Source organism: Palaemon carinicauda, chromosome 21 (assembly GCF_036898095.1).
Source record: "Palaemon carinicauda isolate YSFRI2023 chromosome 21, ASM3689809v2, whole genome shotgun sequence".
Taxonomy (NCBI): Eukaryota; Metazoa; Arthropoda; class Malacostraca; order Decapoda; family Palaemonidae; genus Palaemon; species Palaemon carinicauda.
Genome location: NC_090745.1, coordinates 115,005,626 through 115,032,793, shown reverse-complemented (window position 1 = coordinate 115,032,793; position 27,168 = coordinate 115,005,626). Strand labels below are relative to the sequence as shown.

The 27,168-nt window shown below is 42.3% G+C and overlaps 1 long non-coding RNA gene across 1 annotated transcript in view; it reads right to left on the bottom strand.

Annotated features, from left to right (window-relative positions):
- Positions 1-1,316: 1,316 nt before the first annotated feature.
- Positions 1,317-27,168, bottom strand: part of LOC137614753 (uncharacterized) — a 30,163-nt gene continuing 4,311 nt past the window's right edge. Inside the window, exons 2-3 of the long non-coding RNA XR_011039150.1 lie at positions 18,662-18,883; positions 1,317-5,211 (exon numbers count right to left, since the gene is read on the bottom strand). This is a non-coding gene — a long non-coding RNA (uncharacterized lncRNA). The remainder of the gene's footprint in view (positions 5,212-18,661; positions 18,884-27,168) is intronic.

The window sequence follows — 27,168 nt, the reverse complement described above, 5'->3', positions numbered from 1 at the left end:
ATAAAGGTTGCTGAGAATGCAACCATATTTCTATGTTTAAATTTTTTTTGCCGGACTCGCTTAGATAAAAGTTGATTTCATTGTTGATAAGGATCTTTTCCTCATATATGCTATTTATCATGAACTTGAGTTAATATGTGAGGTAAATATAGTTTGGTTATCTTTATCATCGGTTATCGTACCAAGGCCTAAGGTAACCTACCAATAACCATCACTTGAATTCAAGGTGTGATTTTCATATTGGCTGTATACGACAAGCCCCAATTTTCAAGGGTGACTTTAAGGATTTAAGGGTCGTCTTATACGCGGAAATATACGGTATCTTAAATCAATATGAACTTCTTATTTTTACATATCCTTCCATACCAAATTAGGACAGACAAATAAAGTACAAAAAGGTTCACTGAAAATGAAAGAAGCAGTAAACAGATAAGAAAAAACTTTGCTACCAAAGGTTTCCGGAGGCACAAGGCAGAAATTGGGGAATTTATTTTTACCAGACCATCTAACCAGTGATATATAAGCCTGTGTGTAATGCAAGGCATGACAACCTACTTCCTTCATCTAACACTGAGATGAAAGAAAAAAAAGCTGATGCTTGACTCATCAAAGCATGACAGACAGTAAGGTGGAAAACTGAAGTAGAAAAAGAATTTTATGCTTAGCACCAAAAAGAAAGCAGTCATCACAGAAACATGTAATCCAAGGATCACAGTTTTCAAAAACTGGTAAAAAAAATGATGAAATAGTACTGTATCATGAATTCAATTATTACTGTAAGCAAGCTGCAAATAGTAAAGTAACAGATAGATTCCTTGGCACGAAAAACAGGATACTGTATCTCCAGATGAGATACAATTATGCTTTCAGAATCTGTGTTGATATTTAGTAGACCATGGATGAAGAAATAAAAAGATATATTGATGGTCAAATTTGTGGAGGCATGTACATTTAAAGGAAATTTTCCTTCTCATCGTTCCTCTTTTCCTTCGTCAGACAAAGAGGAACGATGAGAAAAAAAATCTCCTCGTTTCTTTTTTTATCTTGGCTACCTCCCAAAATTGGGGAACTGCCATGGTATATAGATGTACATTTGAAAAGATAGAAGGTTATTAATAAAGAGGTGGTACACAGTTGTTGAGAAGGTGGAATAATGTGGCACTTGACTACTGTAGTTCTTGATCCAAGGCCTAAAACATCTGTATAATAAAGATTAAGGATAAATGAAATGAGGATGATGAGGGTAGAACCTAAAATCAACAGCCTTACTTGAATTGTATTATTAAACTGAATCTATAGGGGTTCTACCTTAAAATATGGGTAATTTTGACTGGAATTTAGTATTATCTAGATTATAAATTCAAGCAAAACATATTAATGCACATCTAAAATATACAACACAAGCTGGAGACATACAAACTGGGAGTAATTTTCTGCTCTGGAACTGATATTTTTGTAGTTTATTCTATCTGGAGCATAAATGATTTCTGGTTATTGTGTTGGCAACTGTATAAAAATTATAGAGAATATGAAAGAATACAGAAAACTGAATACTACCTCAAAAGTGATGAAGATTGTTTAAGAAGATAAGTTAGAAAACAGTATTCAATATCCTCCCTGAAATGAAGACAGTCAAAAAGTGAAAGCTTTGGTAGGTGAGAGGATATTCGCCTACTAGAGGTCTTATCTTTTATCTGATACTGCTTCTCTCATTTTCAACCAGTTATTCACCACTCATTCAAGACAGTCAATGTAAGAAAGGTCATAATTCTTAATAAAATTGTTTCCTTTTGTACGTAACAGTTGTTCCAAAACAGTCATTCATTAAAATATGAAAATATTAAAAAAACCTTTCTCTATACCAAACCAAATATATCACTTCAATGTACAGTAATATACTTAATATAATTTTAACATGTGACATAGTATCCTTTTAGGTCCTTCCAATTTGGTTTCCTTTAAGATGAATTAATTCTCTCTTCTCTCTCCTGTCCTGTGTAATTTTTGCACAAATTTCCATTTAGTCCAGATCTTTACTTATGGCTTTCCTTCTTGTTTTTTTATTATCAAATGGTTTCCATATCTTGATTTTCTGACAAGTTGCACTTCTCTCCAACTCTTCAAGTCAAAATTATCTTGGTACATGGTTTTGAGCACATCTCTGAGACATCATTTGAAATGTGATCTTCACAAAGCACTTGAGAATGGAAGCTTAGCAACTGATTGTCTCATCTGTATAAAGTTAATTCCATTTCCACACTAAGCGCACATCTCTACTACTTGAAGAAGTTTTCTACACTTTTAATAAATTTCTCTTTACTGCTGAGACGAACTTCCTTGCTTCTACTCTCAGTCTCTTTCTGCTTTATCCAGGAAGCTACTACTTTTCTCTTGAGGCTGTCTAAATATCAACTTAACTCATGTTGTCCAAAAAATGCAAATGTTTTAGTTCTTCTATCCTTCCATCATACCATAGCCCTCATCCTCTCTCTTTCCACTGATCTTCTTTCATAATCTAAGCATTAAAAAATCTCTTATTTCTTATAAGCATTGTCCTCTTGAAGTTTTAAATTCACCATTATCTGTCTACCAAAATATCCACTGTCATTTTTAAATATCTATATGGTTCTCTCCTGTTTTTGTCTTAACACAAGATCAGATGCACATATATGTGGCCATGGGTTTTCCTTTATGTACTTTTTTGTAGCATCTTCCAAAAATATGATAACCAATGAATGACTCAGATGATCTTTGATAGGGATTATCATCTATCATAAATTACTCTGAAATAATTGCCAGTCTTCCCTCTAGATTTTATACTGTGGTATAGTACCAGAATGAATATTTCAGGTACTACCGGCTTTTAAAATTGAATGCCTGTCTAATTGCTTGACATGATGTCTTTGCAAATGGTTTCTTCAAATTCTCTAATATAGTACTGTATCTAGTTTACCCTCTTCCCTTTTTGGGAGTATTCTCAAAACTGCCTCTTTATAATGACTGTCTAGGCTGGTAATTTCTCTGGTCTGCAGCCAAACTAGCTGGTAAATTCAAAAATTCTTCCAAACCTTTCCTTATACAGTACAAACAAATAATTTCATAACATCCAGCAAACTCATCTCTGTATCCAGTAATACTCTTTTCACCTAGTTGTGCATCTTCTCTGTTCAAGAACTTATGTTTTCTCATTCTTTTCTACAACTACTTCTTATAATTCCTGATAGAGGTTCCAGGAGACAGGGGTACATGACAGAAGAAAGCGGAAAAACTGTTTCCATATTTAAGGGAAAAGGTGTTTATGATGATGATGATGATAAACTTCACACTTTTCATTGATGCATATGTCATGTCAACATCTTTCCCTTCCCCTTCATTCTCTTCATGCAGCAGAGTTTAAAAACTATGATTTTGGTGTTCCTCTCGTTTTCCTAATTTAATGCTTCTGTTTTCATGGCTGAGATCTTATTCTTTAAAGCATTATCAGCTCATTTTTATGGGGTCGCTGTTTTTGGAGAGTCTTCTCCAGCTCAATCTGTTATCTACCATGTTTTCATTTATATTCTTTTCCTGTATTTCCTCCTTGATGCAGACTTTCCACCACTTCTTTGGTCCCCTCCGTTGCTTTCCAGGAACCTCCATCTCCATCACTCTGCGGACAACATACTCCTCAGCTCGCCTCATCACATGTCCATACCATCTCAATCTTGCTTTCTGCACCTTTTTTGAAAATTCTGTAACCCCTGTCGCTCCAATATATTAATTTCTCACTCTATCCTCCCTAAGCCCAACATCCTCATCCCTGCTATATTTCTTCTACTTTCATCTGTCCTCTTGACTGGGAGAGTTTCTATGCCATACAGCATTGCTGGTCTCACAGCCGAGTTTAACTGAGACTTTCCATCCAAATTATCTCTTGCACTTGATCTCTTCTTCCCAACTTCCAGTTTCACCCACCAATGATTCCAAATACAGTATTTGAATTTATCCCCCTCTCTTGATGTTTTCTCCATTCAGCACCATGGTAACCACATAATACAGTTTTGTATTAAGTTGCAAGTATTCAATTTTTCTTCTTTATTTATTTTCATTCCTCTATCCTCCAAAGCCTTCCTTCATGCCTCAAGTTTCTGCTTCCACTCCCTTGTCTCAGTAAAAAGCACCACATCATCAACATATAACGTTGACCATGGTGCCTAATCCCTCGTGTTCTCTGTCACCAATTCCATTATAATATTAAAGAGGAATGGGCAAACTGCAGATCCCTCCTGTAGACCAATGTTCACTTTTCGACTTAGTCTCTCCCACACAACATCTCACTGTCGTTTCCACATTCCTATGGTGTACCTTTCTTGTATCAATTTAATGCATTTTTCCAGTGTCAGCTTTTCTCTTTAACATCTCCAAATCTCTTGCCTTGGCACTCTGTCATATGCCTTTTCTACATCTAAGAAAACTGTTTCAATGCATACATTGCATCCATGGTGCTTTGATCTGTCATACATCCAAACTGTTCTGGTGATATTTCTACCTCTCCTCTCAACCTTTGATCTAGAAGTCTTTCCCATATTTTCATTGCATGAAACATCAGCTTGATTCCCCTATAGTTGTTACAATCTTGAATGCCTACTTTCTCGTTAAATATTGGGACAATAAAGCAGTCTTATGGTTTTCATGGCTGAGATATCATTTAAATTTTCCTTCTTTACTATTTTGGTATTTTCTTTATTAGTCAGTGATTAGTTTCTCAATTAAATTCCTCCAGGATCTCTTTCTTTGCTCTTGCCATCCAACACTTAATTTCTATCTTCTTCCAGTATTGTATACTCTCCCACCTCTTTCATGCAGTGATTTAATAGAACAAGAAGACTGTCTTCTCATTCACTTCCATTTTAAATCTCAATTTACTCGTTTTCAATCTTTGTATACAATACTTGTAATTTGCATATAATTTTTGTAGTAAAATGTATCTTATTATGGAAATATTCATTGACACAAATATGATAGGAAAATTGGAAATCCTTCCAAAAATATAATAAAAATGTAGTTCTGGTTGGGCAAAAACTTTGCTATCACTGTATCACCATTAAACTAGAATCCTGCATAAGTATTCTTTTCAAAATAAAGATAAGGTTGAAAAATCGTTCTGCTTTCAATCCCTTGAAAAGAACTTCTGGCTAGCATTTGATTGAACACTGCTTACACTGCAAAAACCTGAGAAAGAAAGACATTTTGTTAGTCAGTATAATAAAGAGTAGGGTGTAATTCATTTATAAATAACGTACAGTATTCCATCTCTACTATGGTACTTAATGAAAAAAAGGTAATTGAAAGGCTATTGAAGGCCTTTATACTTTAAATTCATTACAAATCCTTAATACCCAAATGGAATTTATTAATGCAAGAAAAACTTAAATTTAAGGACATTAATTATTTCAATACATAGCCATTAATTATATTTTAGCCCAATTTCATGTTTCACAAAATCCCAAATAGGCTACATTAGGAATCGATGGAAATGAAGTAGATTGGATTTAGACAGATATCTGCCAGATACTATCCTAAATCCAAATTTTCTAGCCGTTAATTATCTTAGTTCTTAAAAATTGATCACTGGATCAGTAGGCGTGAAGTAGGGTGGTAAAAATGACGGTAGTCAGTGAATACGGGGTACTTAACTACCATAGGTACATTACTCGAAGGCCCTACGGTGTGTTTGTATTATTATTATTATTATTAAATGCTAAGCTACAACCCTAGTTGGAAAAGCAGGATGCTATAAGCCCAGGGGCCCCAACAGGGAAAATAGCCCAGTGAGGAAAGGAAATAAGGAAAATTAAAATATTTCAAGAATAGTAACAACATTAAAATAAATATTTCCTAAATAAACTATAAAACCTTTAACAAAAACAGGAGGAAGAAAAACTAGATAGAACAGTGTGCCCGAATGTACCCTCAAGCAAGAGAACTCTCACCCAAGACAGTGGAAAACCATGGTACAGAGGCTATGGCACTACCCAAGACATGGGTTCGCTGTTTTAGGTGAGTCTTCTTCAGCTCAATCTGTCATGCATCATGTTATCACCTACATTCTTTTCCCAGCATATCTTCCCTGATGGAGTCTTTTCACCTCTTCTTTGGTCTTTCCCAGCGCCACCTTCCCAGAACTCCTATTTCCACCACTCTGTGGCCAACATACTCCTCATCACGTCTCAACACATGTCCATACCATCTCAATCTTGCTTCCTAAAGCCCTGTCCACAGTAACTCCTTCACTACAGCCATGAGGAGTAAATCAATCTACCAAGTTTACAGCATCATATCTCAACTTGTATGTTCTCCTTTTTTCATGGCTAACCATTAACTTTAAAATAAATGACAATTCTAGCAAGAAAACTATTCAGATGTGTTTTTAGTTTTAGTAAAAACAAGGAAGCACTAAAAGCCATGTCTCTAGACTTCTTAATATACGCAAAATAATAGGTCACACAGATATAATTTCTGTATTCAGCACCAAGTATATAGAAAAATTACCCGAAAAGGTAGAGTGATGATACTTATATTAATTCTGGAATTATGCAAGCACATAGCCAAAATGTGAAATTCACATGAGAAAAACCATAACTGAAAGACATAAAAGATACCACTTAACCACTGAATTATTTAGCAAATATTTGGAAAAAGGTAAATCAAATAATTAAGAGTAATGAAAAAATGTTAGTGACATGAATAAGTGACAAGTTGCTAAACCAACAGGCTTAGGAATTTGTGTGCAGAGATGTAACAAAAACTATACACTCACTAGGAGTGAAGAGGGTACTTGGTTATTAGTTGTGGATGTAAGAGACATAATTATGTGTAGACTATAGTTACTATGGTAAATAAAAGATTGTTGCAAATAGGAATATGCAAGACTGCAACTTTGGGTCAATTATGATTGAAATAAACAGTAAATCTTAAAGGTAACTTGTACATTGCATAAAACACAGGAAAATAAGTATGAAGAAGGAAAAGTAATTTATGGATAAGTTGGACAGATTGTATGTGAACAACGAAGCACGGAACACAGCAGTACAGAAATTAAATAATACATTCAGTAGTACAGGCAAACTGTGTAAGAAATTACTGTTGCATAATAAATAAAGCCCAAACAACACTACCTGTAAACATTGAAAAGTCTTAGTTTTTTCAAGCATACAAATTCTAGTCTTTCTATGTTGAGAGTATCCTAGTGCAGCTGGGAATGGTTATTGAAGCTTGTTAACAAGGTAGTAAATTGGTGATATGTAGGAAAACAGCTGGGTAACACCCACAAGAAGTAACCCACCAACAGAGACTATGCAGGCTGACTAAGTTGGGATTATAATGAAATACTGAGGTTTGTATGCTATATACAGAATAAAAGACTGGTTTGTATGATAAATATAAGAAAAATGCTTAATTTGTTCCTATGCGAGTACAAACAATTATCTCTTATGTAGGAGACTCACTTCCTAAGCGAGAAGATGGTCTCAAGAAACTAATTTCCCTGTTCCAAAAATATAGCATGAGACATTGCAAACTGCCACATTCCATTAGTCTACTTACAGAGGAAGGCAATATCGACAATCAAACAATCATAAAGGAAAAACTATTATAAGAGGACTGACTTCTGCAACCTAATAGAGAGCCAGGTACATAGATGCAGTTTTATATGGAATTAGCAAAGAGCTTAGTTCACCACAACAAACTTTACAATAGGAGGGGTCAGGGAAATCTTGTTTCTCCTGATTAGAGACCATGAAATAAAGTAAATAAAACTATCATCCACCCAGGAAGAAAAGATGGTGCCCCACATCCACACCCTTGGGAAGAACACTTTGTCAGGCCAAATTCTTTGGATAGGTGCTCAGTCTGCCAGACATGCGTGAAGACTACTTAAGCAATAAACACTACGAAATAGTTCCTAGATAAGTATGGAACCATGAATCTGATGTCTCTTCACCAACCTTCGTACAATCATAAAAGTAACTGGGATAGCTATACAAAGGCTTGAAGAACTTAGATCTAAACCTCATGTGCTACAATATCAGCAGGATCTAGGTTTCCCTAAATAAAAAAAAATAAAAATTCTACTGAAGAGATCATGGGACTATAAAGAGAGTAACCAAGCTTGCTTTCTAAATGGATGGTATGTAAGAGAGAAGGCAATAGCAACATTTATGACCCAGGTGCTCCACTTGAGTAGACCCACCATGCACCAAGTTCCAGTTGTTCTATGCCTGATTCTCCCACAATAACAACAACTACTAATACTTGTGAAAACAAAGCATAATGTGATTAAGGTCTGAAATTGGCCATTTTGGATGCTAACATGCCATATTGAAAGGAATGTTTCACACAAATTGTACATTTAATAAATTTATTTCTTACTGCAGTGCTATGTTGTTCTTACTTTTGTGGATTCTACAGGTTTGACTAACTACACAACGCTGTTCTTACTTTTGCAGATTCCACAGGATTGACTGACTATGTATTTGCACATCTTAAGCTAAGTGAACAGTAAAGTTACTCTATGGTTTTGGGTAACTTAGCACTGGAGAAACATCTGCTGTATAGTATTCTCTTTAGATTTCATAGAAATCCACATAAACCAAAAAAATTGGTTGGGTGTATTAGTAAAAATGTTATTTTGATAATAAAATAAATTTTTGAATATACTTACCCGGCGATTATAATAGCTGCAACTCTGTTGCTCGACAGAAAACTCTAAGGTAAAACTCGCCAGCGATCGCTACACAGGTAGCGGGTGTGCCCAACAGCGCCATCTGTCGTCCAGATACCCAGTACTCAATGTAAACAAAGACTCAATTTTCTCCTCGGTCCACTGCGTCTCTATTGGGGAGGAAGGGAGGGTCCTTTAATTTATAATCACCGGGTAAGTATATTCAAAAATTTATTTTATTATCAAAATAACATTTTTCAATATTTAACTTAGCCTGTGATTATAATAGCTGATTCACACCCAGGGGGGTGGGTAGAGACCAGCAATATATGTTTACATTATTATGAGCTAAGAGTTTTATTTCATTTTAGAAGTTATCAAAATAACAAAAACAAAATAAATAGGTACCTGGTAAGGAAGTCGACTTGAACAATTACTCTGCCTTTTTAAGTACGTCTTCCTTACGGAGCCTCGCGATCCTCTTAGGATGCTGAGCGACCCCTAGGATCTGAAGTATCAAGGGTTGCAACCCATACAACAGGACCTCATCAAAACCCCTAATCTAGGCGCTCTCAAGAAATGACTTTGACCACCCGCCAAATCAACCAGGATGCGAAAGGCTTCTTAGCCTTCCGGACAACCCAAAAAACAACAATAAAAACATTTCAAGAGAAAGATTAAAAGGTTATGGAATTAGGGAAATGTAGTGGTTGAGCCCTCACCCACTACTGCACTCGCTGCTACGAATGGTCCCAGTGTGTAGCAGTCCTCGTAAAGAGACTGGACATCCTTAAGATAAAAAGACGCGAACACTGACTTGCTTCTCCAATAGGTTGCGTCCATTATACTTCGCAGAGATCTATTTTGTTTAAAGGCCACGGAAGTTGCGACAGCTCTAACTTCGTGTGTCCTTACCTTCAGCAAAGCTTGGTCTTCCTCACTCAGATGGGAATGAGCTTCTCGTATTAACAGTCTGACAAAATAGGATAAAGCATTCTTTGACATAGGCAAAGATGGTTTCTTAACAGAACACCATAAAGCTTCAGACAGGCCTCGTAAAGGTTTAGTTCGTTTTAAATAGAACTTAAGAGCTCTCACAGGGCATAAGACTCTTTCCAGTTCATTGCCTACCATATTCGATAAGCTAGGAATATCGAACGATTTTGGCCAAGGTCGAGAAGGCAGCTCGTTTTTGGCTAGAAAACCAAGTTGTAGTGAACATGTAGCCTTTTCTGATGAAAATCCGATGTTCTTGCTGAAGGCATGAATCTCACTGACTCTTTTAGCTGTGGCTAAACATACCAGGAAAAGAGTCTTTAAGGTGAGATCTTTCAGGGAGGCTGATTGTAGCGGCTCGAACCTGTCTGACATAAGGAATCTTAGTACCACGTCTAAATTCCAACCAGGTGTAACCAAACGACGCTCCTTCGTGGTCTCAAAAGACTTAAGGAGGTCCTGTAGATCTTTATTGTTGGAAAGATCTAAGCCTCTGTGACGGAAGACTGATGCCAACATGCTTCTGTAACCCTTGATAGTGGGAGCTGAAAGTGATCTTTCTTTCCTCAGGTATAAGAGGAAGTCAGCTATTTGAGTTACAGAGGTACTGGTCGAGGATATAGATACTGACTTGCACCAGTTTCGGAAGATCTCCCACTTCGATTGGTAGACTCTAAGGGTGGATGTTCTCCTTGCTCTGGCAATCGCACTGGCTGCCTCCTTCGAAAAGTCTCTAGCTCTCGAGAGTCTTTCGATAGTCTGAAGGCAGTCAGACGAAGAGCGTGGAGGCTTTGGTGTACCTTCTTTACGTGTGGTTGACGTAGAAGGTCCACCCTTAGAGGAAGAGTTCTGGGAACGTCTACTAGCCATCGAAGTACCTCGGTGAACCATTCTCTCGCGGGCCAGAGGGGAGCAACTAGCGTCAACCTTGTCCCTTCGTGAGAGGCGAACTTCTGCAGTACCTTGTTGACAATCTTGAACGGTGGGAATGCATATAGATCTAGATGTGACCAATCTAGAAGAAAGGCATCTATATGAACTGCTGCTGGGTCCGGGAATGGTGAGCAATATATAGGGAGCCTCTTGGTCATCGAGGTTGCAAAGAGATCTATGGTTGGCTGGCCCCAAGTGGCCCAAAGTCTCTTGCATACATCCTTGTGGAGGGTCCATTCTGTTGGAATTACTTGTCCCTTCCGACTGAGACAATCTGCCATGACATTCAAGTTGCCTTGGATGAACCTCGTTACTAGCGATATGTTTAGACCTTTTGACCAGGTGAGCAGGTCCCTTGCGATCTCGTACAACGTCAGTGAGTGGGTCCCTCCTTGCTTGGAGATGTACGCCAAAGCCGTGGTGTTGTCCGAGTTCACCTCCACCACTTTGCCTTGAAGGAGAGACCTGAAGCTTTTCAAGGCCAGATGTACTGCCAGTAGCTCCTTGCAGTTGATATGCATTGTCCTTTGACTCGAGTTCCATATTCCCGAGCATTCCCGACCGTCTAATGTCGCGCCCCAGCCTACGTCCGATGCGTCCGAGAAGAGAACGTGGTTGGGAGTCTGAACTGCCAGGGGCAGACCCTCTCTGAGGCTGATACTGTCCTTCCACCACGTCAGGCAAGACTTCATCTTCTCGGAAATGGGGATCGAGACCGCTTCTAGCGTCTTGTCCTTTTTCCAGTGAAATGCTAGGTGATATTGAAGAGGACGGAGGTGTAGTCTTCCTAATGACACGAACTGTTCCAGGGATGATAGCGTCGCTATCAGACTCATTCACTTCCTGACTGAACATCGTTCCTTCTTCAGCATGTTCTGGATGCATAACTGGGCTTGGCTTGTTCTGGGGGCCGACGGAAAAGCCCGAAAAGCTAGACTGTGAATCTCCATCCCTAAATACACAATAGTTTGGGATGGGACCACTTGTGACTTTTCCATATTGACAAGGAGACCCAATTCCTTGGTCAGATCTAGAGTCCACTTTAGATCCTTCAGACAGCGACGACTGGAAGAAGCTCTGAGAAGCCAGTCGTCCAAATAGAGGGAGGCTCGGATGTCCGCTAAATGAAGGAATTTGGCTACATTCCTCATCAGCCTCGTAAACACAAGAGGAGCTGTGCTTAGGCCAAAGCACAGGGCTTGAAACTGGTAGACAACCTTTTCGAAAACGAATCTCAGAAAAGGTTGGGAGTCCGGGTGGATGGGGACGTGGAAGTAGGCGTCCCTTAGGTCTAAAGAGACCATCCAGTCTTCCCTTCTGACCGCTGCTAGAACCGACTTTGTGGTCTCCATGGAGAACGTCTGCTTTGTGACAAAGACATTCAGCGCACTGACGTCTAGCACCGGCCTCCACCCTCCTGTCTTCTTTGACACCAAGAAGAGGCGGTTGTAGAATCCCGGGGTTTGAAGGTCCGAGACTTTGACTACCGCTCCCTTCTCTAGTAAGAGAGACACTTCCTGTTTCAATGCTCGTCTCTTGTCTTCCTCTCTGTACCTGGGAGAGAGATCGATGGGAGACGTCGCTAGAGGGGGTTTTCGTACAAACGGGATCTTGTACCCCTCTCTGAGCAACTTCACAGATTGTGCATCTGTGCCTCTCTTTTCCCAGGTCTGCCAGAAGTTCTTGAGTCTGGCTCCCACTGCTGTCTGAAGAAGCTGGCAGTCAGACTCTGCCCTTAAAGGACTTGGTTCCTTTCTTCTTTTCTCGTTTCCCTTCGGCACGAGCACCTCCTCTGCTGGAGGCTCTGCCACGAAAGGGCGGAATAAAACGGGACGCTGGAGTGTCCATCCTTGGTCTAGCTGACAAGGTAGGCAAAGGGGTGGCTTTGCGAGCTGAGGACGCAACAAGATCGTGAGTATCCTTCTGTATCAAAGAAGCGGCAATTTCCTTAATCAGGTCTTCTGGAAAAAGGCACTTGGAAAGAGGAGCAAACAGAAGTTCGGATCTCTGGCATGGTGTAACTCCAGCTGAAAGGAATGAGCATAGGTTTTCACGCTTCTTGAGGACTCCGGACACATATGATGCAGCAAGCTCATTAGACCCATCACGTACGGCCTTGTCCATGCAGGACATAATGAGCAAGGAAGTCTCCTTCTCTGTCGGAGAGATCTTTCTGCTTAGAGCTCCTAGACACCAGTCTAAGAAGTTAAAAACTTCGAAGGCTCTAAAGATACCTTTCAGCAGGTGGTCCAGGTCCGAAGATGACCAACATATCTTTGAGCGTCTCATGGCAAGGCGGCGGGGAGAGTCTACTAGGCTTGAGAAGTCGCCCTGGGCAGAGGCAGGAACCCCCAAGCCGAGAACTTCTCCCGTGGCATACCAGACGCTCGATCTAGAAGAGAGTCTAGCAGGGGGAAACGTAAAAGCTGTCTTCCCTAAACTCTTCTTGGACTGCAGCCATTCTCCTATCACACGCAAAGCTCTCTTGGACGAGCGTGCGAGGACGAGTCTAGTAAAGGCAGGAGTGGATGACGGCATGCCTAACACAAACTCTGACGGAGGCGAACGCGGAGCCACAGAAACAAACTGGTCCGGAAACATCTCTTTGAACAGGGCCAAAACTTTCCTAAAGTCCAAAGAGGGTTGCGTAGTCTTAGGCTCGTCCAGTTCTGAATGCGGTTCATCTACGTGTGCAGCAACATCATCATCAGAAAGTCCCTCATCCGATAACTGATGAGGGAACGGCAACGGAGTGGGTAACGGCTGGTAAGCTGAGTCCGGTCGCACGGGTGCATGCGTGACTGAGCTGGACGCAACGTCATGGAACTGTTGCCCAGTCTGTGAGCTGGCAACAACCATAGCAGCGCGGGGACGCACAGCGTCTACTCCAGACTGTCTGGACTGATGTGGGTGAGCAGTGGCAACCACACTGGGTTGCGGAGGTTGACGCACCGCGTCAAAACAAAACAACTCTGACGGTTGTTGAACCTCACGAACGTCAATGGAGACCTCCGTGCGTCGCTGAACGTCAACATGCGGCTGGCAGATCACACTGGAACGCATGGGTGGCGGAACTCTCTCAACTGGTGTGCGTGAGAAGGTTACCTCAGCGTCCACCGGACGCACAACCGATCGTGTGGGCGGTTGTAGGCAAGGAGCTGCACTAGCTGGTGCGGCAGCAACCTTCTCCGCACGAAAGTCCTGCATAAGAGACGTTAGCTGAGACTGCATGTCTTGCAGTAGAGACCACTTAGGGTCTACAGGAGCAGGTGCGGCGACAGACGGTGTAACTGTCTGAAGCGGTACCGCTTTGCCTCTCTTAGGAGGTGAGCAGTCATCGGATGACTGCAGTGAGTCCGAACTGACCCAGTGGCTACAACTGGGCCGTTGGACTTGTGCGGAAGGGACCGACTTGCGCTTTAACGGTCGTGAGACCTTGGTCCAGGGTTTCTTGCGAGAAACACCTTCCGAAGACGAGGTATATATGGGCTCTCTCGTCTTAGTTAGGCAGGGGCGATCTTGGGTAGATACGCCCGATACCACGGAGGGGACGTCTGTTCGCTGATTAAAGCCTCTCGAACCCATTTGTCGTACGACATTGCTTCTCCCCTGGACTTGGGAGCTTGCAAGAGGTCCCGGACTAGGAGGACGACAGGCACGAACAGACGAACCCTCAAGCGCAACACTATCCACAACACTATCACTCACTTTAACACTTCCCACTGCACTTTTGCACTTCAGCTCCTTCACATCCGCCATAAGTTGATTACAGTCACTAGCAAGGGACTCAACTCTCTCACCCAGAGCTTGGATGGCACGCATCATATCTGCCATCGAAGGTTCCTGAGTGCCAGGAGGGGGATTAGGAGCAACCACTACAGGGGAAGGAATAGGTTGTGGGGCATGAGGAGAGGAAATATCGATAGAACGAGAGGAACTTCTCCTAACTCTATCTCTCTCTAGCCTACGTGTATACTTTTGGAATTCGATAAAATTGAATTCCGAAAGCCCAACGCACTCCTCACACCGATCTTCCAATTGACAGGTTTTATCCCGACAATTGGAACAAACAGTGTGAGGGTCGATAGAAGCCTTCGGAAGACGCCTTGAACAGTCCCTAGCATTGAACTTCCTAAATTTTGGGACTTGTGAAGGGTCAGCCATTTTGAATTGGTCAAAGGGGAATTCAAAAAACTATCAAAAAGTCATCAACAAAGAATCCGTTATCAAAAAGAGTTCAAGGATTTGTGAAGAGAAACCTTGTACAGCGAAAGCTCAAAACTAGAATAATGTACTTCACCAATTAGTTGTGAAAAAACTCCAGTTTAGCAACAGCGAGTAAGTACGTCTTGTCGTTAGCACGACAGAGAGAAAATTGAGTCTTTGTTTACATTGAGTACTGGGTATCTGGACGACAGATGGCGCTGTTGGGCACACCCGCTACCTGTGTAGCGATCGCTGGCGAGTTTTACCTTAGAGTTTTCTGTCGAGCAACAGAGTTGCAGCTATTATAATCACCGGCTAAGTTAAATATTGAAAAACAAAGAGATTCCTGTACTGAAGGTCCAATAAGTACAGAATGAAAGAATTGTGAAAAGAAAAAAATCATATTGAAGGAAAATTACTAAATACAGTCGGCCCTTAAAATTCATGGTTAATGGAAAGGTAAGGGAATTCTATAAAGTAAAATTTTTGGGTAATTATTCGTTATAAAACGCCAAATAAAGAACAAGAACTTATAGAACACACAAATAGTCATTCAGCATTACATACAAATCTGAAAATTTATGTATATAATAGCATCAGTCTCAACTTATTAGCCCCTGTTATAAAACAGACTAAGCTATGCTGTATTTGGTTTTGTATAAATCAATGCTTGTATAGATTTTAACAATTCTAACAGATTCCAGCTTGCACGAAAGTAATCCCACTAATTAAAGGATGAGGGTTTGTATGTCGCATAGCAAAAAACCGTACATTCAGAAAGTCTTAAGACTTTTGGTGATCAATCTATATTGAGGAAATATTTCATTCTTTGATTCTACCATGTTTTGAATATTTCTCTCATGTTTAGTATTCTGCTGCTGACTCTCATTTTAACTTGTAAGACAAAACCTTAACTTGCAGTCTATCAAATTCCTTATCAGTGATCTGCATATTAATTTCTGACACCAGTATTTAACAACTGTAGTTCTTTGTGCGTATTGCACAAGATTTTTCATAATTCTGATCATCCTTTGCATTCAGATGTTGCCAGACTGTACCATCCTGTACATAGTATCATGTATGAAGCTACTGTAATTCTAACACCATTGCCTTCTCCATCAACACTACAAAAGTATTCTAAAAGTTTTATTCCAGCTGTGACCAGATTGTCAAAGGATCTTCCTAATCTGGTGGTTGAATAGGTGAAACTTCATAAGTTTCAACTTGCCATTCTGTCTAACATGTTGGCATAAGTCTCGTTTCACAGTTTAATTATGACATCTATTTAACGTTGTTACTAAATTTAATATATTTTATATATTTTTTCATTTATATTTTTCATTATTTCTTATTAATAGTTTATTTGTTACTTATTTTGTTACTTCCTTTCTATAATGAGCTACTTTTCCTGTTGGAGCCCTTGGGCTTGTAGCATTCTGCTTTTCAAACTAGGGTTGTAGCTTGGCTATTACAGTAATAAAATATCCTCTATGTGCTAGAATGATGCTACTGTGACTGACCATCAGTTGGTTATTTGTACTTCAAGCCTAGAGACTATGTGCTCATCAACCTGTTCTGGTAATTTTTTCATCTCCCTAGAATGCAAACACTCAAATCTAAAAATGATTTGGGTGGGCCATGAACAGTCTCACCCCAAGTCTGGGAGACAGTATAAGGCACCCAGGAGCATCTGCAGTACTGAGTAACTTAACTCTGGTGAACGGATGTGATCTATGTAGTTGGTCCAGCTTGGTGCTTGAAGTCTAGCACCGGCTCAGCACAATTCACCACAGGATAACACCGTGGACCAGTACTGAGCGGTGGTATCTCCTCTTTCAGAGATACAGAAGTACCTTGGGAAAGTAAAAAAGACCGAAGAGAAATTTCATTGTCCAAGTAAATGGTGAGGCTCGATCACTTGGCCCATGCCATGATCAGACGCAACCCTATGGGCAATTGGGATCACTTGGAATACAGTAGGTAAGGGTGATTATGCCTTGTAGGAGCCAATCACTTACACATGGGTACAGGTGATATTTGGCTGTGGGTACACGCGATTGGGCTCAGTTCAGGGCAAATGACTTGGCCTTCAGTGCAGGTGATCAGACTAGTGCTGGTGGAGACTCATGCCTCAGAACCCTTATCCACCATATCCTTCTCTCCAAAGAGAGAAAGCAATCGATTAAAGTCCTGGGAAACTTCTTCCAATCAGCCGTCAAAGACTTCTTCAACTTCTTATGAGAAGACTCATTGGAATCAGCATGGGAAGTTGAAGAGAAGGAGTAAGATTGTTTCACACTGTCGTGTATCCTTATCCTCAATCACCTATGAGTTGGAGTTTGTACCCAGAAGAATTATTCACCTGGTACTGTTGCAAATAGCAGTTTTACCTTTCTGGCCGATCCCAAAGGTACCAGTTGGCGAGAAAACTCTGTAGTAGATCGAAGGTGAACAGCAATGGCTGTTACTCTAAGCACCTAAGCACACGACTGCTAACTGACGCCATAGGTTTGGGTCAGTGTGTGTACTTTTTACAACGGTATAAAGAGTAGCATGAATAATACCCTAAAACCTTGTAACTGATGAAACAGTAGTGGCTGTCACATCAGACTCACAATAGCTTACTGACCCTCAAGGTACCGGTCAATGCATGAGCATATTGGAACTAGCAAATAAAGAGAACGATACCCCTATTGGCCTATTGTATGTAGCTAGAGAGTGGTCTGGTTAAGACCCTCCTCCTGGAACTGATGAAAAAATGGTGGCTGTCACACCAAGCTAATGATCACTACCACCCTCTTCAAGTAGAGTAGGACAGCTCACCCATACACGAGATAATAGTGGTAACTGTAACAATGGCTCACATTCCACATAACTGACCCTGAAGGTACCAGTTAGTAGGCAAGTACCGTTACTCCCTCCGGAAGTAGGAGACCGATTCCTATAAATCTCAAGGAACTTTTAGCTTAAGCCTTTCTCACAGGACTATCTCTTCTTCTCAATGAAGAAATGTCTGCCAAAGAGAGGGAAGGAGGGAAAAGAGGTTGGCCTGGGAGGAAGAGAGAAAGAGCAAATTTTTTCTACTTCCCCTTCACTCATTTTCCTTGATGCTACAGTTGTCATAGTCTAGGCAACCGATAAAGATTGCACTCTGCAGAAGATTCTATGAGGGCTTCCTCTGCTACAATACAAACACAACAATGGTGGGTTTGTCACAAGGGCAGCACTGTGAACACTCACTGACATAGCACTAAACAAGGATCCTCACCCAAGGAACACTGTTGGCACCAGGTGTGGCATACAGGTAGGGGAAACACTCAGTCCTAACTAAGTAATTCCCACCTGAAGTAGAGAAACTACCACGAGGCGAGATGAGTTCACTGTCTTCCTGATCAAAAGAATCAGAACACTACCTCAATGAGAAGAGGCTATTTACAGTTACCAGCTCACAAAGGTACATAACATATGGAGTTTTGAAGTTCATATTCTCATAGGAAAAAAAATTCACTTCACTGCATAATGGTGGACTTCCAGTCATAAGCCAGAGTGGTAAAAAAAAAAAAAAAAAAAAATTATCCTGCATGAAGTAAGAAATGATCCCACAGTCGAGAGAGAAGACAAAGTGGCTATTCTGTGACTAGAGAGACTGAGCTGAGGTTCCCCCTCATGTCCCCTGTTATTACCAACTACCTTGTTAACAATTCAAAGGCCGTTGCAGTACCACTGAAGACATATCTCTATTCTAAAAGAAGAAAGGTTTGTATACATGTAGGAACAAGTATATTTTCATAAAATAAACATCGGTAACTCACTAAAGCTTATTACCTTTTTATTTTGAATAGCGATGGTAGATACACATAAACAGAGGGAACGTGTAATTCCCAGCAGTGATCAGTTTCTGTTGTAGATTACTTGGAAAACTGAATGAGGCTAGAAATGCAGCGCCTTACAACTTGGTCAAATATTCATCAAAACAAAGTACAGTACAGCCATTCATCATGTTATGATTTTGTAAACCATACTAATGATGTACTCTGAATCTAACACCTGAAAAAAAAGAGAACTTTGTCATTAATACAATCTTCAAATGTATAATCTATTCAGCAACTGTTCTATATCTTATAAGATACTAATTTCAAAATGTAGTTCGAAAATAACCCTTGAATTCCAAAAATAGGATTTGCTACACATTCGGGTAACGTGCTAAAGGTACTGAACGTACTAAAAGACTTTATTAATCATTGAATAAAAACAATAACCTTTGGAAATGTAGATTCTGATTCATAAAATACTAATCAGTGCCACAACAAAGCTTATTGTATTACCTCTTTGTTTTGAAGATGACCATGATTACATGTATGAACAATGAACATGAGATACAAATCATTTTGGTTATGGTTGCGTGACTGAAAACAGATAGAACCCTTTACAGATAAAACCTCGGAAAACATTTTCTTAAACAAAATCTGAAAAGTACCGTAACATCCGTTACATACGAACAGGTCGAGTTTCAAGAATCTTGGTTGAAATGTTCTCAAGTCCAACATGATTCCTTAAGCATTCAAGTCATAACCACCAACCCTACTCCTCATTCTTTTAAAACAGTTGGTCTTGCTAACACAACTGAGATAGCCTAAGTATGTTTCAATAATTCAGACAATGATTTCTTCAATACAGAATGCTTTTAAAAGAACTTATGCAGTTTGTGAAAGTTCCAAGTTGAATATTCTTATCTAGGAGGTTTAATGTACTATATGTAATTTAACCTTTCTAGTTTCCTATATGTAGTATATCGAGATATCGTACCAAAAACAAGTACTGTAGTAGAAACAAGAAATTCAACTCATACAATAGGCATTAATGGGCATACTGATGTATTAACTCTTATACTAAATCCAGTAGATGTCCATTTCATCAACTTATGTGTACCAACCCCATATTGAATGATAAATATTTCTAAGATTCAACTCACAATGTCATTTATCATATCAACTACTTGGTTTGCTAAATGCAATTCAAGTCAGTGACATCCAGTGACATTTCTACTGATATAACAAAACCATATTCTTATAGAAATAGTATGTCTAAGGCTTCTCCAGTATTGGGTTGAGATCTGACATATAGAATCTAGAAACTGTATTGGCTTAATGGATCTCAGGTCATTGCATGCAGAGAAGCAGGAGTAACACAAGGAAGAGGATCTTTTAGTAGATTCATCAACAAAAACCAATTACAGAATTATTATTACTATTATTATTATTATTTGCTAAGCTACAACCCTAGTTGGAAAAGCAGGATGCTATAAGCCCAGGGACTCCAACAGGAAAAATAGCCCAGTGAGGAAAGGAAACAAGGAAAAATATGACAAACTTATAACAGTTTGTATTTTTCCTAACATACAAACCCGAATTCTTTACTATAGGAGATATTCTAGCGCGAGCTTGAAAATACGGCAGAAAACCTTAACAAGGTCGTAAACGACCAGGCCGGTAGTTATCCACCTGTAAGTGGTGGGGGACTACCAGTCGGTAGCTACTGAATACCTTCAATCGGATTCTAGCTAGGACTATTTCTAGGGGGCGGTGACGGAGGAGAGATTTGTGTAAAGAACTCGGGTTTGTATGTTAGGAAAAATACAAACTCTGTTATAAGTTTGTCATTTGTTCCTACACTTGATACAAACCCTCATTCTTTACTATAGGAGACTTAGTCTTGAGGCCAGGGTGGTCGAGGAGTTCCCTATTCCTAGGGAAGATAGTCCTCAGACTAGACTCTTTTGACGAAAAAATCTCCCGTTAAACTTTTCTTTATAGATCCCCATAATCTTAGCGCGACTGAAAGTTTGTAATTACATGGAAACAAGTTCAGGATGAAGAGGGTCAGGAACATTCGACTCGGACCCTTACATACTTAGGATTCCCCCGACCTTGAAAGGGGAACCTTCGTGACTACGTGTATAACTTATACCCTGTGAGGGGAGTCAGATGAGTTTCATACCTTATTTCCATTGGCGAGTCCAGCTGAAACTGCCTACAGACTAGGATACCCAGATGGGAGGGAGAAGGAAGCACAGAAGATAGATGGATGTCCTTCTCAAAAACTAGTGTAACACAGAATCCTCGACCAATGGCTACTGTCCCCTGAAAGGGCGTAAGGTAGCTACAGCACCTGTTGACCTGCCACAATAGGCCCTCCAGAAAAGTTGTTTAGAGACCTATGTGTCACATCGGTTAAATAGTGAGTGGTGAATGTAGATTGGCGTTTCCAGACTCCAGCTCTTAAGACTTGGGAGACTGGAAAATTTTACTTAAACGCCAGTGAGGCAGCCACTCCCCTAACTTGATGGGCTTTGGGTTGAGCTGCCTCTGGGTCTCCGTGAATGGCTCTCGCAATAACTTTCCTGAGCCAGAAAGAGATGGTGTTGCAAGAGATTCTCTTCTTTACCTTGTTGGAACTGAGGAAGAGATGACGGAGGCGTGGTCTGAAAGGTCTGGTGCGCTTCAGGTATTTCCTTAGCGCCCTGACTGGGCACAGTAGCAATTAGTCTGTATCCTGTGTTACCTTATTGAGGCTGGAAAATTGAAATTCTCTAAACCTCTCATCAGCCGATGAAAGATTCTGAGTTTTGGCCACAAAGCCTGGCACGAAGTTGAGCGAGACTTCCCCCCTTCCTCTAGAATGGGTGACTTCGTAGGACAGACCATGTAGTTCACCGATCCTTTTTGCCGAGACTAAAGCTACTAGGAAGACGGTCTTAAGGGTTAGGAAGTAGTCAGAGGTCCTATTTAAGGGCTCATAGGGTGGACCCTTCAAGGAACGCAAGACCAGGGACACGTCCCAAGGTGGTGGTCTAATCTCAACTTGAGGGCAAGATCTCTCAAAGCCTCGAATCAACAAGGTGATATCTTCTGAGGAGGAAAGGTCAACCCCTCTCAGTCTACAGACGAGGCTTAAGGCTGAACGATAGCCTTTAATTACCGAGACTGAGAGGAGTTTCCCCTCCCTGAGGTACACAAAGAAGTCTGCCACTAATGGAAGAGAGGGATCGAGTGGAGACATGCCTCGCCCTCTACACCAAGCTGCAATCACTCTCCATCTTGCTTGGTAGAGGTTTGTGGAAGATTGGCGCAGGTGCCTGGACATGTGCTCAGCCACCTTCCCTGGAAAGCCTCTGCTTCTGAGGAGTGACTGGACAGCCTCCAGGCGTGAAGCTTCAGGAAGGGGACTCTCCCATGGGGGACACCACTGTGCGACTGCATGAGCAGAAGGGGTTCTAGAGGAAGAAACATTGGAACCTGAACCAGCAGGGAAAGAAGGTCTGCGTATCATTCTCTACTTGGCCATGCCGGAGCTATTAGGGTTAGCTTGCAGTTCCGGGAGGTTCTGAGTTTGTTGATCACCCTTCTGAGCAGGCAAAAAGGTGGAAAGGCGTATGCGTCCAGGTTGTCCCAAGAATGTTGAAAGGAGTCTTGGATCGCTGCCTGGTGGTCTGGAACTGGGGACCCGTAGCGGGGAAGTTTCGCATTCAGAGAAGTGGCGAACAGGTCTATTGTGGGGAAACTCCACAAAGCTATTTCTGTCTTCGCTACTCGAGGATCCAAAGACCATTCGCCACTCAACACTTGGTGATGCCTGCTCAGTTGATCCGCCACGATGTTTCTCCGGCCCGGAATAAACCTGGCTGTGAGAGAAATGTTGTGACCTTCCGCCCACTGGCAAATCTGGACCGCTAGCAGACAGAGGTCTCTTGCCAGAGTACCCCCTTGTTTGTTGATGTAAGAGACAACTGTGGAGTTGTCACTCATCAGCACCACCTCTCGTCCTTGTAGATCTTTTACAAAGTATTTTAGGCCTTTCCAGGCTGCTAATAATTCCAGGTGATTTATATGGAGAGTTTGTTCTATCGGAGACCAAACTTCTGATGCTAATTTTGGGCCTAGGTGGGAACCCCAGCCCTGTAGTGATGTGTCCGAAAAGAGTTTTAACTTCGGACTGGGGCTTTGGAGGGGAATGCCCTTCTGGGCATTCTCTCTGGTTGAACACCAATGAAGGAATTTTGACGAAGGAAAAATCTATTTCTGGGCGAGGGACCTGTGTCGCTCCGTGAAATGCTCCTTATAGCACCATTTCTAAGGTATAAATACTGCTAAATACACCAGAGAAAAAAGTTGCATGGAATGCCAGGAATATACCCAGCTCGCTCACCCTTATAGAGTGTCGGTATAGTAGTAACTGGGGCGTGTTAAAACCATTATCAGAGGTCCCTCACCAATTAGTCTTCTCCTTCCTCAACATCGCCCGTTACTATGAGGTGCCGTTCTACATCCGACTACTGCCTGCTACTATGGCTACTGTCACCCCTCCCCCCAACCACTACCTACTCTCTCCCATCATTCCTTTTCTAGCACTGTGATATCCACACACGTTTGTTTCAATAGCTTCTTTTGTCTGTGTTTTTGAAGATGTCTGACATTTTGGAGAACCCTACTCCCAAGTTAAGTATTGTAATTATCTGTTTTGATAATTCTAGGTAGCGACACATGTAAAATTAATAATATTGTTAATTTTAGCCTCAGCAGCTTTGTGTGATGCCTTTCCTCATGGGTATATTCGGCAGCCATTTTGGTGTCGCTACCTCTGAGAGCTCCATGTTGTTTACGATTTCAATTAGTTCCTCATACTAATTGTAGTCTATTTATTCACCAGAGCTGGAACCTCCACTGACAAGAATGGGGAATCGATCTTTTGAGACCAATGGGTCTTCAGATACCACTGGAGACTTCTCATTCTTGATCTTCCACCTGGAACTAGTTTTTCAAGGGAGGAAAGATGGCCCAGAATTCTCTGCCACAACTTGGCAGTAGGAGGCAGTGGAGACAAGAGTTGGGCGATGGATTGTTCCAGTCTCCGAAGTCTGTCTTCCGAAGGGAACACCCTCCCAACCTGGGTGTTGATGGACATACCCAGATAGTTTAAGACTTGGGTTGGAATCAAACAAGACTTCTCTGCATTTACAAGGATCCCCAGGTCCTTGCAAAGGTCTAGAAGTCTTCTCAGGTGATCCATAGCTAGCTCACTGGACGAGGCCAGGAGTAGCCAATTGTCTAGGTACCTTAGCAGCCGTATCTCGTGGTTGTGAGCCCACGAGGAAACGAGTTCGAAAACCCCCGTAAAAACCTGTGGGGCGGTCGGGAGGCCGAAGCATAGGACTTTGAACTCGAAGATTCGACCCTGAACCAGAAAGCGCTGGAATTTCCAATATGCGCGATGGAACGGCACTTGGAAATATGCTTCTTCAAAGTCCAAAGATGCCATAAAGTCTTCTGGACGCACCGCTTGGATCACGGAGGGTGCTGTCTCCATTTTGAATGGTGTTTGCTTCACAAACTGATAAAAGGGAGAGATATTGATTACTGGTCTCCAACCTCCCGAGGTTTACTCTACCAGAAAGAAGAGACTAAAAAACCCCGGGGAGGTGTTGGAGACCTCTTGTATGGCACCTTTTAGAAGCATGCTCTGGATCTCCCAAGCTATGGCTTGCTGTTTCCCGGGATCCCGAGGGACCTGGGAGGAATTAGAGGAGGAGGAGAGCTTATGAAAGGGATGCGGTACCCCCAACAAAGCACCTTGATGGTCCATTACATGGATCCCAAAGCCTTCCACCTCCTCCAACTCCCCTGCAGGCACCCCCATACGCACTGCGAAGGGGGAGCTGTGACCCTATTTCTGCCAAGGGTTCCTCCCTCTGCCTTTAGCCTTGGGAGGAGCCGACTTTCCTCTGCCCATAAGTTTGGCTATAGAGGGGCGGCTGAGGCTCTTGGCTGGGAGTGGAGTTGCAGTTGTGGTTTTAGGTTGTGGAGTTGGCTGCTGTTGCGTTGTGCGATGGGAGGCAGCCTTTTGCATTGCGGTGTCTTGCGTCTCTTTCCTCCAAGTATCTAAGGCTGAGGAAACTGCTTGTTTAGAAAAGAGGAGAGGTTGCAGAAGGTCCGAGTTTCTCAAATCTGATTTCTCGGCCTTAACGATGCTCCTATGAAGTCTGGAAACTACTGATTCCCTCCTTTTGAGGACCCAATTGCCCTACATGGTTGCAGTTGCAGCAGTTAGGAAGTCCATTGTCTTGGCCCCAGCAGCTAGGACTTCCTGTAGGGACTGCATGGAGTTTTGGTTTGATAGGTCTTCGTGACTCGCTAGGTAGCCGACTGTGCCTGACCACGTGTCAAACCAGGATAATGAAGCTGCTTCCACTGCCGAGGCTTCTGTGGCAGTGAAGGAGACTGGGAGAGAACAGAGTCTCTCTGAAGAGCAGCCAGTTGTGAGCTTCGCTGTGAGGGGATCCAGGGTCAGAGGAGAAGGGTTGGCGTCTCTGACCTTGTAAAAGCGCTTTTGCCTCGAAAATGGAAATTGTGGAAGTTTATGGGATCCTTGAGACTTCAAGGAACCCGTTTCCCCCGAGACCACCTGCGAGACCTTCCTCAGATGGCCGGCAGTGTGAATAGACCAGGGAAGTTCGATTCTGGTTTTAGGGTTTGGTGGAGGACGACATAGTCTGTCTAAAGCTGGAGCGTCGGTATGTCGAGGCGAGAGATGTAGATCGCCGAGACCTGAGATAATAGACATAGTTCTTAGAGCTCTCAGATAGGAAGACTCTAAGTCCTTTGATGGTTGCTCTTCCGAGGAATCTTCCGGTTGCGCTAATTCCTTGCGAGGAAGAGCGATAGAAGTCAGAGTGTCTGGAGGTAACGGTGAAGTAGGAGACTCCATTGCCGTTGTTCCAAGGGAAGGCTGAGCGCTGGATAATGGCACCGCGAGCGCCTGACCTTGCCTGGAAGTCGATGGTCTAGGCGTAGATGACCGAATTATCGGTACTGTCTTAGTAAGATTCGTAGAGATTCCTCTTTTTGAAGTGTCTGAAGAACGAGGTAGAAGAGGTTGCATTGATCGGCGATCTGGTCTTTTCCCTCTGCTCTCAACCGAGGAGAAGAAGGGTTGAACCCCTGCATCTTCTTCCGAGGTTCTCGTGAGGCTCGTATTCCGTAACTCATTAGGGAGCAAGGGAATCGGAGCTGTCCTGTCTGAAACACGAGAGCGAGGTGATTGACCCTGCGCGGATATGCCCGGAGACTTGCGCGATCGGGAGGTTGAAGGACAGGAGCGTCTCTCTCTGATGATATGTAGCGACGGTGAGAAGAAGTGCTACTTCTCCCTTTCCTAGAGCGATCTGAGCTCCTCAAACTAATATGGGAAGGAGAGGGCTCGCGCTCAGAGTGCGCTTTTCCCTTGTCCGCGCTCCGGGCACGATTAGATGAAAAATTGTGGGAAGAGCTTCTCCAACAGGAGCGCTTATTACGCTTTGGAGAACTCTCTTGTGACGAAGAGCGAGAACGTATCGTAGCGCTCTTTTTCTTGAAGCACCTAGATGATCCCTCGCGAGAGGAAGTCGATAGTGAGGCAGAACGATGACGCGAGAAAGCGCTCTTCTTATGTTTGTGACTAGAGTGCTTATAGTCTCTCGGCGAGACATTTCGTGAAGAGATAGAAGGCGAGGAAGAGCGAGAACGATTATGTCACTTCCAATGTTGCCTGTCTCTCCGACGAGAACTTCTGGGCGAAGGAGAGCGAACTCTCCTTTTCCTCTTCTCTCTCTCCCTCCTAGCCTTCGAGGAGGGCGAGGATGATGATGATGATGATGATGATGATGATGATGATGATGATGATGATGATGATGATGAGGAGGAGGAGGAGGGGGAGGTACTGCGATGTTTGCGCTTGCGACGTTGTAGTTTTGTAGAAGCGCAAGCGAGGTGCAAAGTAGGTGCCGCCGGAGCTGAAGTTACTATATCTACTGAAACTTTTGCAGGCGGCGACTGAGTTGATGTGAGGTAGGCGAGGTCCAGAACTCCCGAGGGTTCCAAAACAGAAGGGACCTGAGGTAAAACTGTGCCCGCGAAAAACTGGTTCCACACTTCCTCCGAAGGAGAACCAGGGAGTCCAAGGGCAGGCCATACCGCTCGTACATGATCTGGAATGGAAGCGGTAATAGAGTCATTCCCGGTGGCGGAAAAAATTGTCCCAGTTGGAAGGGCAACGTGATCCGCCTGACCAAGGGGAATGGGGGTTAAGTCAATTGTGCCGCTCTTCCTTGACTTCCCCCCGGAGGATGGAGGCAAGGAAGAGTCTGAAGGGAGAGATCGAAAGGCCGAAGAAGAGGCCCGAGACTCCTTACCTTTTGACGGCAAACCTGGAGGTAACGAATCCGTTTTGGATTTCTTCTTCTTCCTCTTCACGAACTTTTCCCACTGAGAGGGCGACCATTCTCTACATACTTGGCAGGG